General features: G+C 40.5%; 19 non-coding genes across 19 annotated transcripts; all 19 read left to right on the top strand.

Moving 5' to 3' along the window:
- The first annotated feature begins 109 nt into the window (after positions 1-109).
- On the top strand, positions 110-227 carry LOC149766530 (5S ribosomal RNA). The gene has a single exon (XR_016405003.1). It is a non-coding gene; the product is annotated as a 5S ribosomal RNA (ribosomal RNA).
- Positions 228-474: 247 nt separating this feature from the next.
- LOC149766529 (5S ribosomal RNA) lies at positions 475-593 on the top strand. The gene has a single exon (XR_016405680.1). It is a non-coding gene; the product is annotated as a 5S ribosomal RNA (ribosomal RNA).
- A 247-nt stretch (positions 594-840) lies between these two features.
- On the top strand, positions 841-959 carry LOC149766528 (5S ribosomal RNA). Its single transcript, XR_016404543.1, has one exon. It is a non-coding gene; the product is annotated as a 5S ribosomal RNA (ribosomal RNA).
- A 246-nt stretch (positions 960-1,205) lies between these two features.
- On the top strand, positions 1,206-1,324 carry LOC149766527 (5S ribosomal RNA). The gene has a single exon (XR_016403913.1). It is a non-coding gene; the product is annotated as a 5S ribosomal RNA (ribosomal RNA).
- Positions 1,325-1,571: 247 nt separating this feature from the next.
- Positions 1,572-1,690, top strand: LOC149766526 (5S ribosomal RNA). The gene has a single exon (XR_016401087.1). It is a non-coding gene; the product is annotated as a 5S ribosomal RNA (ribosomal RNA).
- Positions 1,691-1,936: 246 nt separating this feature from the next.
- Positions 1,937-2,055, top strand: LOC149766525 (5S ribosomal RNA). Its single transcript, XR_016402607.1, has one exon. It is a non-coding gene; the product is annotated as a 5S ribosomal RNA (ribosomal RNA).
- Positions 2,056-2,302: 247 nt separating this feature from the next.
- LOC149766524 (5S ribosomal RNA) lies at positions 2,303-2,420 on the top strand. The gene has a single exon (XR_016408556.1). It is a non-coding gene; the product is annotated as a 5S ribosomal RNA (ribosomal RNA).
- A 246-nt stretch (positions 2,421-2,666) lies between these two features.
- Positions 2,667-2,785, top strand: LOC149766523 (5S ribosomal RNA). Its single transcript, XR_016411533.1, has one exon. It is a non-coding gene; the product is annotated as a 5S ribosomal RNA (ribosomal RNA).
- Positions 2,786-3,032: 247 nt separating this feature from the next.
- Positions 3,033-3,151, top strand: LOC149766522 (5S ribosomal RNA). Its single transcript, XR_016400852.1, has one exon. It is a non-coding gene; the product is annotated as a 5S ribosomal RNA (ribosomal RNA).
- A 247-nt stretch (positions 3,152-3,398) lies between these two features.
- LOC149766521 (5S ribosomal RNA) lies at positions 3,399-3,516 on the top strand. The gene has a single exon (XR_016405002.1). It is a non-coding gene; the product is annotated as a 5S ribosomal RNA (ribosomal RNA).
- Positions 3,517-3,763: 247 nt separating this feature from the next.
- Positions 3,764-3,882, top strand: LOC149766520 (5S ribosomal RNA). The gene has a single exon (XR_016405679.1). It is a non-coding gene; the product is annotated as a 5S ribosomal RNA (ribosomal RNA).
- Positions 3,883-4,129: 247 nt separating this feature from the next.
- LOC149766519 (5S ribosomal RNA) lies at positions 4,130-4,248 on the top strand. The gene has a single exon (XR_016404542.1). It is a non-coding gene; the product is annotated as a 5S ribosomal RNA (ribosomal RNA).
- Positions 4,249-4,494: 246 nt separating this feature from the next.
- On the top strand, positions 4,495-4,613 carry LOC149766518 (5S ribosomal RNA). The gene has a single exon (XR_016403912.1). It is a non-coding gene; the product is annotated as a 5S ribosomal RNA (ribosomal RNA).
- A 247-nt stretch (positions 4,614-4,860) lies between these two features.
- LOC149766517 (5S ribosomal RNA) lies at positions 4,861-4,979 on the top strand. Its single transcript, XR_016401085.1, has one exon. It is a non-coding gene; the product is annotated as a 5S ribosomal RNA (ribosomal RNA).
- Positions 4,980-5,225: 246 nt separating this feature from the next.
- On the top strand, positions 5,226-5,344 carry LOC149766516 (5S ribosomal RNA). The gene has a single exon (XR_016411532.1). It is a non-coding gene; the product is annotated as a 5S ribosomal RNA (ribosomal RNA).
- Positions 5,345-5,591: 247 nt separating this feature from the next.
- LOC149766515 (5S ribosomal RNA) lies at positions 5,592-5,709 on the top strand. The gene has a single exon (XR_016408555.1). It is a non-coding gene; the product is annotated as a 5S ribosomal RNA (ribosomal RNA).
- A 246-nt stretch (positions 5,710-5,955) lies between these two features.
- LOC149766514 (5S ribosomal RNA) lies at positions 5,956-6,074 on the top strand. The gene has a single exon (XR_016411531.1). It is a non-coding gene; the product is annotated as a 5S ribosomal RNA (ribosomal RNA).
- Positions 6,075-6,321: 247 nt separating this feature from the next.
- Positions 6,322-6,439, top strand: LOC149766513 (5S ribosomal RNA). Its single transcript, XR_016405001.1, has one exon. It is a non-coding gene; the product is annotated as a 5S ribosomal RNA (ribosomal RNA).
- Positions 6,440-6,686: 247 nt separating this feature from the next.
- Positions 6,687-6,805, top strand: LOC149766512 (5S ribosomal RNA). Its single transcript, XR_016405678.1, has one exon. It is a non-coding gene; the product is annotated as a 5S ribosomal RNA (ribosomal RNA).
- Positions 6,806-15,195: the final 8,390 nt, after the last annotated feature.

Genomic DNA, 15,195 nt, shown 5'->3' with positions numbered 1-15,195 from the left:
GGGACCAGCGCGTTGAATCCTACGCCAGAACGGCCCCGGCGGCGCGAATGTCTCAGGCCGTCGAGGTCTGCTGCTTTGTCATAAAAGGGAGTTTCGATGGGCATGTCATGGGTGCGATCATACCAGCACTAATGCACCGGATCCCATCAGAACTCCGCAGTTAAGCGTGCTTGGGCGAGATTAGTACTAGGATGGGTGACCCCCGGGAAGTCCTCGTGTTGCACCCCTTTTATTTTTTGCCCGCTTTTTTATTTTTTGATAATATTTATTTTTAATTTTTCGGCTTTTGGTTTTTCCTCTTCGGATAATTTTTTTCCCCCGAAAATAAACTGAGTCCGGAGACTGGCGGTGCCATGCCGCATAGCGGGACCAGCGCGTTGAATCCTACGCCAGAACGGCCCCGGCGGCGCGAATGTCTCGGGCCGTCGAGGTCTGTTACTTTGTCATAAAAGGGAGTTTCGAAGGGCATGTCATGGGTGCGATCATACCAGCACTAATGCATCGGATCCCATCAGAACTCCGCAGTTAAGCGGGCTTGGGCGAGAGTAGTACTAGGATGGGTGACCCCCTGGGAAGTCCTCGTGTTGCACCCCTTATATTTTTTGCCCGCTTTTTTATTTTTTGATAACATTTATTTTTAATTTTTCGGCTTTTGGCTTTTCCTCTTCGGATAATTTTTTTCCCCCGAAAATAAACTGGGTCCGGAGACTCGCGGTGCCATGCCGCATAGCGGGACCAGCGCGTTGAATCCTTCGCCAGAACGGCCCCGGCGGCGCGAATGTCTCGGGCCGTCGAGGTCTGCTGCTTTGTCATAAAAGGGAGTTTCGATGGGCATGTCATGGGTGCGATCATACCAGCACAAATGCACCGGATCCCATCAGAACTCCACAGTTAAGCGTGCTTGGGCGAGAGTAGTACTAGGATGGGTGACCCCCTGGGAAGTCCTCGTGTTGCACCCTTTTTATTTTTTGCCCGCTTTTTTATTTTTTGATAATATTTATTTTTAATTTTTCGGCTTTTGGCTTTTTCTCTTCGGATAATTTTTTTCCCCGAAAATAAACTGAGTCCGGGGACTCGCGGTGCCATGCCGCATAGCGGGACCAGCGTGTTGAATCCAACGCCAGAACGTCCCCGGCGGCGCGAATGTCTCGGGCCATCGAGGTCTGCTGCTTTGTCATAAAAGGGAGTTTCGAAGGGCATGTCATGGGTGCGATCATACTAGCACTAATGCACCGGATCCCATCAGAACTCCGCAGTTAAGCGTGCTTGGGCGAGAGTAGTACTAGGATGGGTGGCCCCCTGGGAAGTCCTCGTGTTGCACCCCTTTTATTTTTTGCCCGCTTTTTTATTTTTTGATAATATTTATTTTTAATTTTTCGGCTTTTGGCTTTTTTTCTTCGGATAATTTTTTTCCCCCGAAAATAAACTGAGTCCGGAGACTGGCGGTGCCATGCCGCATAGCGGGACCAGCGCGTTGAATCCTACGCCAGAACGGCCCCGGCAGCGCGAATGTCTCAGGCCGTCGAGGTCTGCTGCTTTGTCATAAAAGGGAGTTTCGATGGGCGAGTCATGGGTGCGATCATACCAGCACTAATGCACCGGATCCCATCAGAACTCCGCAGTTAAGCGTGTTTGGGCGAGAGTAGTACTAGGATGGGTGACCCCCTGGGAAGTCCTCGTGTTGCACCCCTTTTATTTTTTGCCCGCTTTTTTATTTTTTGATAATATTTATTTTTAATTTTTCGGCTTTTGGCTTTTTCTCTTCGGATAATTTTTTTTCCCGAAAATAAACTGAGTCCGGAGACTCGCGGTGCCATGCCGCATAGCGGGACCAACGTGTTGAATCCTACGCCAGAACGGCCTCGGCGGCGCGAATGTTTCGGGCCATCGAGGTCTGCTGCTTTGTCATAAAAGGGAGTTTCGAAGGGCATGTCATGGGTGCGATCATACCAGCACTAATGCACCGGATCCCATCAGAACTCCGCAGTTAAGCATGCTTGGGCGAGAGTAGTACTAGGATGGGTGACCCCCTGGGAAGTCCTCGTGTTGCACCCCTTTTATTTTTTGCCCGCTTTTTTATTTTTTGATAATATTTATTTTTAGTTTTTTGGCTTTTGGCTTTTCCTCTTCGGATAATTTTTTTCCTCCGAAAATAAACTGAGTCCGGAGACTGGCGGTGCCATGCCGCATAGCGGGACCAGCGCGTTGAATCCTACGCCAGAACGGCCCCGGTGGCGCGAATGTCTCGGGCCGTCGAGGTCTGCTGCTTTGTCATAAAAGGAAGTTTCGATGGGCATGTCATGGGTGCGATCATACCAGCACTAATGCACCGGATCCCATCAGAACTCCGCAGTTAAGCGTGCTTGGGCAAGATTAGTACTAGGATGGGTGACCCCCGGGAAGTCCTCTTGTTGCACCCCTTTTATTTTTTGCCCGCTTTTTTATTTTTTGATAATATTTATTTTTAATTTTTCGGCTTTTGGTTTTTTCTCTTCGGATAATTTTTTTTCCCGAAAATAAACTGAGTCCGGAGACTCGCGGTGCCATGCCGCATAGCGGGACCAGCGTGTTGAATCCTACGCCAGAACGGCCTCGGCGGCGCGAATGTTTCGGGCCATCGAGGTCTGCTGCTTTGTCATAAAAGGGAGTTTCGAAGAGCATGTCATGGGTGCGATCATACCAGCACTAATGCACCGGATCCCATCAGAACTCCGCAGTTAAGCGTGCTTGGGCGAGAGTAGTACTAGGATGGGTGACCCCCTGGGAAGTCCTCGTGTTGCACCCCTTTTATTTTTTGCCCGCTTTTTTATTTTTTGATAATATTTATTTTTAATTTTTCGGCTTTTGGCTTTTCCTCTCCGGATAATTTTTTTCCTCCGAAAATAAACTGAGTCCGGAGACTGGCGGTGCCATGCCGCATAGCGGGACCAGCGCGTTGAATCCTACGCCAGAACGGCCCCGGCGGCGCGAATGTCTCGGGCCGTCGAGGTCTGCTGCTTTGTCATAAAAGGGAGTTTCGATGGGCATGTCATGGGTGCGATCATACCCGCACTAATGCACCGGATCCCATCAGAACTCCGCAGTTAAGCGTGCTTGGGCGAGAGTAGTACTATGATGGGTGACCCCCTGGGAAGTCCTCGTGTTGCACCCCTTTTATTTTTTGCCCGCTTTTTTATTTTTTGATAATATTTATTTTTAATTTTTCGGCTTTTGGCTTTTCCTCTTCGGATAATTTTTTTCCCCCGAAAATAAACTGAGTCAGGAGACTGGCGGTGCCATGCCGCATAGCGGGACCAGCGCGTTGAATCCTACGCCAGAACGGCCCCGGCGGCGCGAATGTCTCAGGCCGTCGAGGTCTGCTGCTTTGTCATAAAAGGGAGTTTCGATGGGCATGTCATGGGTGCGATCATACCAGCACTAATGCACCGGATCCCATCAGAACTCCGCAGTTAAGCGTGCTTGGGCGAGATTAGTACTAGGATGGGTGACCCCCGGGAAGTCCTCGTGTTGCACCCCTTTTATTTTTTGCCCGCTTTTTTATTTTTTGATAATATTTATTTTTAATTTTTCGGCTTTTGGTTTTTCCTCTTCGGATAATTTTTTTCCCCCGAAAATAAACTGAGTCCGGAGACTGGCGGTGCCATGCCGCATAGCGGGACCAGCGCGTTGAATCCTACGCCAGAATGGCCCCGGCGGCGCGAATGTCTCGGGCCGTCGAGGTCTGTTACTTTGTCATAAAAGGGAGTTTCGAAGGGCATGTCATGGGTGCGATCATACCAGCACTAATGCATCGGATCCCATCAGAACTCCGCAGTTAAGCGGGCTTGGGCGAGAGTAGTACTAGGATGGGTGACCCCCTGGGAAGTCCTCGTGTTGCACCCCTTATATTTTTTGCCCGCTTTTTTATTTTTTGATAACATTTATTTTTAATTTTTCGGCTTTTGGCTTTTCCTCTTCGGATAATTTTTTTCCCCCGAAAATAAACTGGGTCCGGAGACTCGCGGTGCCATGCCGCATAGCGGGACCAGCGCGTTGAATCCTTCGCCAGAACGGCCCCGGCGGCGCGAATGTCTCGGGCCGTCGAGGTCTGCTGCTTTGTCATAAAAGGGAGTTTCGATGGGCATGTCATGGGTGCGATCATACCAGCACAAATGCACCGGATCCCATCAGAACTCCACAGTTAAGCGTGCTTGGGCGAGAGTAGTACTAGGATGGGTGACCCCCTGGGAAGTCCTCGTGTTGCACCCTTTTTATTTTTTGCCCGCTTTTTTATTTTTTGATAATATTTATTTTTAATTTTTCGGCTTTTGGCTTTTTCTCTTCGGATAATTTTTTTCCCCGAAAATAAACTGAGTCCGGGGACTCGCGGTGCCATGCCGCATAGCGGGACCAGCGTGTTGAATCCTACGCCAGAACGTCCCCGGCGGCGCGAATGTCTCGGGCCATCGAGGTCTGCTGCTTTGTCATAAAAGGGAGTTTCGAAGGGCATGTCATGGGTGCGATCATACTAGCACTAATGCACCGGATCCCATCAGAACTCCGCAGTTAAGCGTGCTTGGGCGAGAGTAGTACTAGGATGGGTGGCCCCCTGGGAAGTCCTCGTGTTGCACCCCTTTTATTTTTTGCCCGCTTTTTTATTTTTTGATAATATTTATTTTTAATTTTTCGGCTTTTGGCTTTTTTTCTTCGGATAATTTTTTTCCCCCGAAAATAAACTGAGTCCGGAGACTGGCGGTGCCATGCCGCATAGCGGGACCAGCGCGTTGAATCCTACGCCAGAACGGCCCCGGCAGCGCGAATGTCTCAGGCCGTCGAGGTCTGCTGCTTTGTCATAAAAGGGAGTTTCGATGGGCGAGTCATGGGTGCGATCATACCAGCACTAATGCACCGGATCCCATCAGAACTCCGCAGTTAAGCGTGTTTGGGCGAGAGTAGTACTAGGATGGGTGACCCCCTGGGAAGTCCTCGTGTTGCACCCCTTTTATTTTTTGCCCGCTTTTTTATTTTTTGATAATATTTATTTTTAATTTTTCGGCTTTTGGCTTTTTCTCTTCGGATAATTTTTTTTCCCGAAAATAAACTGAGTCCGGAGACTCGCGGTGCCATGCCGCATAGCGGGACCAACGTGTTGAATCCTACGCCAGAACGGCCTCGGCGGCGCGAATGTTTCGGGCCATCGAGGTCTGCTGCTTTGTCATAAAAGGGAGTTTCGAAGGGCATGTCATGGGTGCGATCATACCAGCACTAATGCACCGGATCCCATCAGAACTCCGCAGTTAAGCGTGCTTGGGCGAGAGTAGTACTAGGATGGGTGACCCCCTGGGAAGTCCTCGTGTTGCACCCCTTTTATTTTTTGCCCGCTTTTTTATTTTTTGATAATATTTATTTTTAGTTTTTTGGCTTTTGGCTTTTCCTCTTCGGATAATTTTTTTCCTCCGAAAATAAACTGAGTCCGGAGACTGGCGGTGCCATGCCGCATAGCGGGACCAGCGCGTTGAATCCTACGCCAGAACGGCCCCGGTGGCGCGAATGTCTCGGGCCGTCGAGGTCTGCTGCTTTGTCATAAAAGGAAGTTTCGATGGGCATGTCATGGGTGCGATCATACCAGCACTAATGCACCGGATCCCATCAGAACTCCGCAGTTAAGCGTGCTTGGGCAAGATTAGTACTAGGATGGGTGACCCCCGGGAAGTCCTCTTGTTGCACCCCTTTTATTTTTTGCCCGCTTTTTTATTTTTTGATAATATTTATTTTTAATTTTTCGGCTTTTGGTTTTTTCTCTTCGGATAATTTTTTTTCCCGAAAATAAACTGAGTCCGGAGACTCGCGGTGCCATGCCGCATAGCGGGACCAGCGTGTTGAATCCTACGCCAGAACGGCCTCGGCGGCGCGAATGTTTCGGGCCATCGAGGTCTGCTGCTTTGTCATAAAAGGGAGTTTCGAAGAGCATGTCATGGGTGCGATCATACCAGCACTAATGCACCGGATCCCATCAGAACTCCGCAGTTAAGCGTGCTTGGGCGAGAGTAGTACTAGGATGGGTGACCCCCTGGGAAGTCCTCGTGTTGCACCCCTTTTATTTTTTGCCCGCTTTTTTATTTTTTGATAATATTTATTTTTAATTTTTCGGCTTTTGGCTTTTCCTCTCCGGATAATTTTTTTCCTCCGAAAATAAACTGAGTCCGGAGACTGGCGGTGCCATGCCGCATAGCGGGACCAGCGCGTTGAATCCTACGCCAGAACGGCCCCGGCGGCGCGAATGTCTCGGGTCGTCGAGGTCTGCTGCTTTGTCATAAAAGGGAGTTTCGATGGGCATGTCATGGGTGCGATCATACCAGCACTAATGCACCGGATCCCATCAGAACTCCGCAGTTAAGCGTGCTTGGGCGAGATTAGTACTAGGATGGGTGACCCCCGGGAAGTCCTCGTGTTGCACCCCTTTTATTTTTTGCCCGCTTTTTTATTTTTTGATAATATTTATTTTTAATTTTTCGGCTTTTGGTTTTTCCTCTTCGGATAATTTTTTTCCCCCGAAAATAAACTGAGACCGGAGACTGGCGGTGCCATGCCGCATAGCGGGACCAGCGCGTTGAATCCTACGCCAGAACGGCCCCGGCGACGCGAATGTCTCGGGCCGTCGAGGTCTGTTACTTTGTCATAAAAGGGAGTTTCGAAGGGCATGTCATGGGTGCGATCATACCAGCACTAATGCATCGGATCCCATCAGAACTCCGCAGTTAAGCGGGCTTGGGCGAGAGTAGTACTAGGATGGGTGACCCCCTGGGAAGTCCTCGTGTTGCACCCCTTATATTTTTTGCCCGCTTTTTTATTTTTTGATAACATTTATTTTTAATTTTTCGGCTTTTGGCTTTTCCTCTTCGGATAATTTTTTTCCCCCGAAAATAAACTGAGTCCGGAGACTCGCGGTGCCATGCCGCATAGCGGGACCAGCGCGTTGAATCCTTCGCCAGAACGGCCCCGGCGGCGCGAATGTCTCGGGCCGTCGAGGTCTGCTGCTTTGTCATAAAAGGGAGTTTCGATGGGCAAAATTCAGATTTGTCATTCACAATCATCGTTAAAATGTGAAAGTTGAAATGAGAAGAGAAAGATATCTCTATTTAGGCAAAATGAATTGATCTTGATCTATCTTTCTACTTGCCTAACTTTGATACATAATATCCTAATACTTGTTAAAATATCCTCCATTTTGTATCGAAACTCAATACTAAATACAAAGATTCTGAAAGTGCTCTAATGTTATTGAAATATGTGTTTTCAATCTTAGTAATTTAAGATGAGCCACAATGTGAAAGATACATATCTCAAATTATGACTTAAAAGGCCTCTATTGAAAATCTTTATGAAATTCAGAATTTGATTTTGTATAAAAGCTTAAACTCCATATGATTACTAAATAAAATGTTAATGTAAGAAAAACATAATTTATTTTGATTGCTCCGATACGCATCCGAAACATATCTTTTCTTATCATTAAAATGTACCAATATTGGTCTAAATGATGTGTCTTTCAATGATCTTGATTGCAAGTAAATATTTTTAAAATATATGACTTTATTTTAATATTTAAAAAATTTATTGAGTTTCATGTATACATTGCTGAAAAATTGTGATTAAGAAATTGAGTTCTATAAATACATATACTTCCATGATCATCTATATGTTTTTCTCTCCTATATCATTAAAGACTTTCATCAATAGAGTGAATGATCTAAAAGAAAGAAAGTGTAAATGCTTTTAAAAGAAACTAAGCTTCAAATGAATTACTTTTGATTAATATTTTCATACATTTTCTCTAAGATTAGGAGAAAGCATAACTTGTTCTTAAAAGATTAACAAGAGTGATTACTATAAATTGTGAATATTTCTAGATCACTCTACATTCTTGATATCATAAAGTTTCAGCTCTATTCACGTTTATCATTAAAATCTGAAATTCGACAAAAGAAAAGAAAGATTAAAGAAGAATGCATCTTTTAAGGGGGAGCTTTAGATATTCAGTATCTTATCCTAAAGTCACTTCAATTTGATGCATACCTTGCACTTTATGGATTGATTTTGATGAACCTCCTTATATTGCAAGACATGCTTTAATTACCTTGAGATGAGTTCTATAAAGGTTGTCTTATCTCAAACCTTGAGTCTTGTAAAAATAAGCTGAAACTTATAGAAAATATATTTTTGAGATTGACGATTTTATTGAACATTATCTTCAAATTTTAAAACTCTTAGATGGAATGATCAATTGAGGGGGAGAAAGAAAATTTCAGAAGGAGAGGTCTGATGGAACTTAATTGCATAAATTTATAAAGGAGAGAGAAAGAATACTAAATGAAAAGTGATCCTAATACTCTCCAATATGTATCATCTGAAATTTAAATCTGAAAACCTTTATGATACACCTTGAGGCGTGTTATTTGGTTAGTATATCTTATGCATAAATCATGAACCAAATTGCAAGTTGATCTTAAGAGCCTTTAACTTAATGACAAAGGGGGAGAATAACGTGTTGAATGGTCTTGAGTATCTCTTAGAAAATTTATTTTGAAATTCACTAATAAGTCCTAATTAGCTTGCTCTTTAGAACGTCAATTCTGTGCCAATTCATATCTTTATATATGTATCAAATTGTGCTTATTTTCTAAAGGAATAAAAGAACTTTGAAGACATTAAAAATTAATGATCCAACATGATGATATGTCTCTCAAATATATAAGTTTTGATCTTTTACTCTGAAAATTAACTAAAATTGCTCTCATGTTTGATAAAATACTTAATAGATTGGGCAAAAGGTCTTAAATGAACAAGCTTTCATACTTATTATTGAAGAGAGGTTAGATTTCCACTCGTGTTTTCTTTGAATATCATTTGTAGTATTTCTTGAATTAACCTAAGGAAGATTCCACCTACACTTGAATAGAAAACTATCTGTGGTATCAAATTAGAAAACTTCTTGAAATCACATTTAATGTGTTCTGTTCTGAAATTATCTTAATTGGCTCTGATCTGTGCTCATTAATCTGATTCCAATATTATTGCCTTGAGTTATATGATTCATATCCTTGCAATAATTTAACATTCAAATCAGAGTACAATAAGGAAAAGAAATATATGAGTATTCTGATCTTTGTGCTTAATGTTTCCCTATCTTTTGATGTTGTCAAAAAGGGGGAGAAATATCTAAGTATATGCTCATAATGCCTTTATGCTTTGAATTGAATACAAATCAGCTTAAATTGAAATATGTTGATTGTGTTAAGCTGATTAAATCTAAAGCATTATCATGAAGTATGTTTTTTTTTTAAATATATATGTTTTCTACTTCATGCAACTTAGCTATGTATTACTTCTAGAAAACAATATCTTTTATATTGCATATACTCCAAGTTTTGTCATCATCAAAAAGGGGGAGATTGATGACCCAAAGATTGATTCATAGATTGATTTTGATGATCACAAAACCTTGAAGTATGGATACTAATGTTTATGTTGCAAGGAGAAAGATATTTATTTTGCAAGGAACATAGCAAGTTGGAAGAACACAAGAAGGCCTCCAAAAGCTCTCAAGAAAAGTTAGAAGAAAGCTAGAAGAAAGCTACAATTTATTGGCCCAAAGTTTAAAGTTCAAAGGATTCAAATTGGAGGAGTAAAATCAAAAGAAAAATTCAAAAGAACAGTCTTCGAGTCGACTCCAGTGGAATTCGAGTCGACTCCGGAGAAGTATGAGTCGACTCCGGAGAAGTATGAGTCGACTCCTAGGAGTCACAGGCAGAAAAGTCAGAGAGCAGTTTTCGGGTCTGAGATTCGAGTCGACTCCAGTGGAACGCGAGTCGACTCCGATGGTTGGTAGGTCGACTCCGAAGAAAGCAAGAGTCGACTCTCAGCGGAACACAAGGAAAAAGTCAGAGAGCATTTTTGGGACTCTGAGATTCGAGTCGACTCCCGCATTGCACGAGTCGACTCCGAGACTCCGCGACCATCAACAGACAGAAAACCAAGTTACTGCCTCTGAGATTCGAGTCGACTCCCAGACAGCTCGAGTCGACTCCAAGGCAGCACTACACTAAGATGGCAGAAGACCAACTTTCGAAAACTGAGAGCCGAGTCGACTCCAAGGAAGTTCGAGTCGACTCCAAGACTGGACGAGCCAAAAGACAGAGGATCGGGAGTTCGGACTCTGGGATTCGAGTCGACTCCCAGGATAGTCGAGTCGACTCGAGTGGACAAAATTCAAATTTGGAACAGTTGCCGAGTCGACTCCGGAAAAGCTTGAGTCGACTCCCGCTACAGCCGAGTCGACTCCTGATCGCGCGAGTCGACTCCGATCCCAACGGTAATATTGTCAGGAGGTGCAGACTGGTTCCAACGGCTATATTTTTGTCTCTAACGGCTATATTCTTGTTTCCACTCCATCTAAAGCTATAAAAACAAGAAGAGAGCTAGGGGAGAACTCATGGAAGTGGGAGAGATCATCTAGGAAAGAGATCTCAAAGAGATTACAAAGGAAATCTCCCATAAGCACAAAAGGGCCATCCAAAGCGAAATAGAGAGAAGAAGAGCATCCAAGAGAATCCCAAAGCTTCCTCTCCATCCGTGTGCTGCCTCAGTGATCCTCTACCTCGTGCCAAATCAGAAGAGGGTCAAGTAAAGAAGAAGCCGAGCTCCTCCATCTTCAAAACTCGTTTGAGGGCTTCTCTTTACTCTATTTGTTTATATTGTTATATTTGCTTGCTTAAGAAGCTTTGATTTGTTTTTATTCTTTGTTTTAATATCTTGTAACTTGATTCAATCAAGGGATTGAATCAAGGGGTTAAAGGTTTGTTGGTGAGCCAAAGGGAAAACCAACGGTGTAAGGTTTGTTGGTGAGCCAAAGGGAAAACCAACGGGGTTTAGGTTTGTTGGTGAGCCGAGGGTAAAACCAACGTGTAAGGGTTTGATTGTGAGCCCGGGAAAACAATCGGGGTTGGTTCTAGTCGGTGAGCCTGGGAAAACCGACCGAGTTCGTTGTTATCTTGCAAAACAACAAGTTGGGTTGTGAGCTTGTAAAACAACCGGCTGTAATCTGTAGGATTATAGTGGAATTCCCAAGAGGTCTTGGGGAGTGGATGTAGGTGCTGGGGTGCACCGAACCACTATATGTTTATTGTGTTTGTGATGCTTTTTGTCATTGTCTAACTTGCTTACTTAGATATATTGCTTGCTTAACTCGTATCTACGCATCCCTTAGTTGCAAGCATACTCAATTTACTTAATCAAGTCCCATTTAATAAATCATACTGTTGCTAAGTTTAAATTCCACTGTGCATCTATATAACTTAGCATAGTTAATCAAAAAGTCTTAGAAGTAGTTTAAAAGTTTTAAAAGACCCAATTCACCCCCCCCTCTTGGGTTGTATCTACTGGGCAACAAGTGGTATCAGAGCAGGTGCTCAAATATTATTTGTAGTCTTAACCGACTAGAGCCAAAGATCATGACAACTCAAATAGATAGTTTTCTAGGAGAAGGACAATCAATTGATACACCTCCACTGTTTAATGGTATAAACTACCCACATTGGAAAATACGCATGCGCATTTTCATTCAATCACAAAACTATTATCTATGGAAAATCATAATAAATGACCTTCACACACTCTCTCATATTAATGAGAAGGACTTAGCACAATTAAATGCTAATGCTATGAACATATTATATTGTGCTATTCAAGAAACAAAGTTTAATGAAATTTCTGCATGCTTATCTGCTAAGGAGATCTGGGATACTTTAGAAAATATTTATGATAAATCTCAGATTAGCTCTCATATGCTTCAATTATATACTAACAATGAGACTGCAGAAAAGGGTGATGAATCTCCCTCAGTCGAGTCGACTCCAAGAAGCTCAGAGTCGACTCCCAAGTTAGTCGAGTCGACTCCAATAAGGTCCGAGTCGACTCCGAGGCAAATCAGCTTCCTAAAGACAAAGAAGAAGAGGAAGCAAGAAGAAAGGAAGAAAGAGGTAAAGCGCAAGAAAGCCTTGACCAAGAGAAAGTCAGACAAGGAATTGAAAGTTAGGAGCAACAATGAACTACAAGAGGTAACTAACTTATGTCTTATGGTACAAGAAGATAAAGTAGAATCTGAATCTAATCTTACACCAAATGACTTACATGAAAAATATTCTTATGATGAACTTTTAAATGCTTTTCATGATGTGTATAGTGAATGTAGAAAATTAGCTAGGAAAAATAAAAATCTTAAAAAGCTAAATTTGGAAATTTCAAAAGAAAGAAATTCTATTACTGAAATACAAGACAAACTAAATTCTGAAAATAAAAGTTTAAGGTCATTTTCAGAAGAATTGATTCAGAAAAATCATAGCTTAATTAAAGAAAATCAAAACTTAAGTAAAGAAATTAATCAATTAAAATCTTTTATTAACAAATTCACCGTAAGTTCAGAACGATTAAAAATGATGTTTGAAAGCCAATATGTTGCTTGTGATAAATCAAAACTTGGCTTGATTCCTTTACTTAACAATAAATCTCTAGAGAAAAAGGTTATCAATTCATCAAGCAAACCATTAAATAAGATAAGTTATTTCAAAAATGAAAAGGATGGGAATAACAACTTTACCTATCGTTCTAGTATAATTAAATCAAATGGTAAAGTTATTACTATTAAACAGATATGGGTTCCAAAAGGAACCATATGTCCTAACTCTCAAGGACTCAAGCAAGCTTGGGTACCCAAAATGAGAAAATGAGGATGTACACATAGGTGTACCAAGATACCCATGGAACAAAAGAAACTTAAAATATACTTATGAAAAGTTATTAACAAAAATCAGTAATCCTTGCATCTCATCATTATTTTTGCTTAGTATTTGATATGAATTGCTAATAGTGATCAATTTTGTGATATAGAAAATACTTTTGGAAATATGATCAAATCACTTCATAGTGTACTTTACTCACTATTGGATAAGTTGCAAAATGATTAATTTATTAAGAATAATTCTATGAATTCTCTATATGCTTGATTGAGAGTTTTTATCCATGGCATTATTGTTTATTGATCATAGATATGATAATGTGTACTTGGTATGTTTTTAAATATATGCACTATGAATACCAAGATTAAAGAAACCATCTTTAGCATACAAAATCAACTCATGCCAGTATATACTTAATCTCAAAAGACCTTGCCATTGGCTTACTTAAATTATCTTCTTAAAGGTCAAAGTTTTGCTATGCATGCTAACTAAGGAAACAACCAAAAATCATTTCTAAATCTAAAGATGTTGTTTCCATCTCTAAGTTTTCAAAAGCTTACATTGGATTTGTCCTTGGAAAATAAACTTGAAAATATTTTCTGTATTTGCTGAATCTTGTAAAAGTGTTTCAAATGATAAAGGTTTCCTAACTGTGAAGATAAAGAGTATCATGGCACAGTGTTGAAAACCAAAATCCTGATAAAGTTTATGCAGAAATTAACTATTTCAGCACCAAGGACATCTTAAGTAAAATAGGGGTAATAGAATTCTTGAAGAAATGAAAAAGACAACTGTGTATGATAGTCATCTACTTAAATGATTTTTAAAAAGCTATCATCACTGCTTGTCATACATATGATTTCTATTAGATCTATTTTTGATGAAAACTCCTTTTGATCTTCTGAAAAATGGAAAATGAACCATTGCATATCTTTCATATTTTTCAGTCGTACATGTTATGCTTGATATGTTCTTATGAAAAATAATGCCAAATCTGATAGAGATATGTCTATCCTTGGATATCATTCATCAAGCAATGTATATAGAATATTCAATGAAAAGATTTTAGTTGCAAAAATATCAAGTCGTCTTATTCTCTATGAGACTAATGATTTACTGTCAAGATACTAAGATCAAATTATATATGGTTAATCTTTTACATATAACAATCTGAAAACTTGTTAATAATTATAACAAAATTGAGTTTTTCAGAAATGCACTTAATGAAGAAAAATTGATAACTACTAAAAGACTGAATCAAGAAAAGATGAAATAGATCTTGACTCTTGCATGATTAAAAGTAAAGATCACCACTATCATTTGCTTGACTCATGAGCTTTATATTCTGTCAAATGAATGTGTAGAATTCACTCCTATGTGGTTATTTCATTAAAAAGTATATCTATGTTAAATAACCACCATATTTAAAAATTACACATTACATATATGATAAAGCAATATGTGATTTAAAACAAGCATCAAAAGCTTGATATATAAAAGCTTAGGTAACCTTGTTGATAGAAAGTAATAGTGATAAATCTATGCATCAAAAAGAAGAATCTATGATATCTTGCTTGCTCATAGCACACATTGATGACATCATTTTTGGTTCTACTAATGAAGAGTTATATTGCAAAGTGAGTTTGAAATATGATGAATGAATTAACATCTTCTCTCAAACTCCAAATTAAGACAAACAAGAAAGGGGATCTTCATTGACCAACGTTACTCTTATAGAAGATTGGCGTGAAGAAGGTATATCTATGACCCCATCTTGTAGAAATTGTAAAGGATGAGCAAAGTAGATCTATTGTTTAAAGCTGTATTGAAGCATGATAGAATAATTATTTTATCATACAGCTAGTAGACCAGATTGTATGCTCATTATGTGACCTTGTGCAAGACTTCAATCTAACTTTAATTAATCATATTTTATTGATAACAAATACGTCATAATCTGAATTTTGATAGAAACAAACGTTTAAGATAAGTTGATTAAAACTTAGTTAACACATCTTATTGATAATTATCTTAAGCAAATAGAATCTAAACTAAATTGATTTGACCTTGATAAATCTGTCTATTGCCTCACATGCTTGTCCTTGAACTATCTTGGTTAATGAATCTATCTCTTTAGTTCAAGTGATATGTGCTTGCTTATATTTAGGCAATCTCTTGAATAAAGTGACTCAACATGCAACTATTGTCATATCTCATATTGAGTCATCTAATTAAAAAATATATATATATTGGATGAATGCTTTGTATCTTAAAGAAACTAATGACCTTCCTTCAAGAAAGAAAAATGAGAAATTTCAACTTGAAGGATATCTTCATGTAAGATACACTAAACATTCACATGCAAACAAGAGAGAGGATCTTCTTCAGCCAAAAGTTCACACATAAGAAATCTAATTTGGCT

This window comes from Phoenix dactylifera, chromosome 4 (genome assembly GCF_051530095.1).
Source record: "Phoenix dactylifera cultivar Ajwa chromosome 4, Ajwa_hap1_PhDact_Kaust_v1.1, whole genome shotgun sequence".
Lineage (NCBI taxonomy): Eukaryota > Viridiplantae > Streptophyta > Magnoliopsida > Arecales > Arecaceae > Phoenix > Phoenix dactylifera.
The sequence above is the reverse complement of the archived record's forward strand: the minus strand, read 5'-3'. Positions and strand labels throughout refer to the sequence as shown.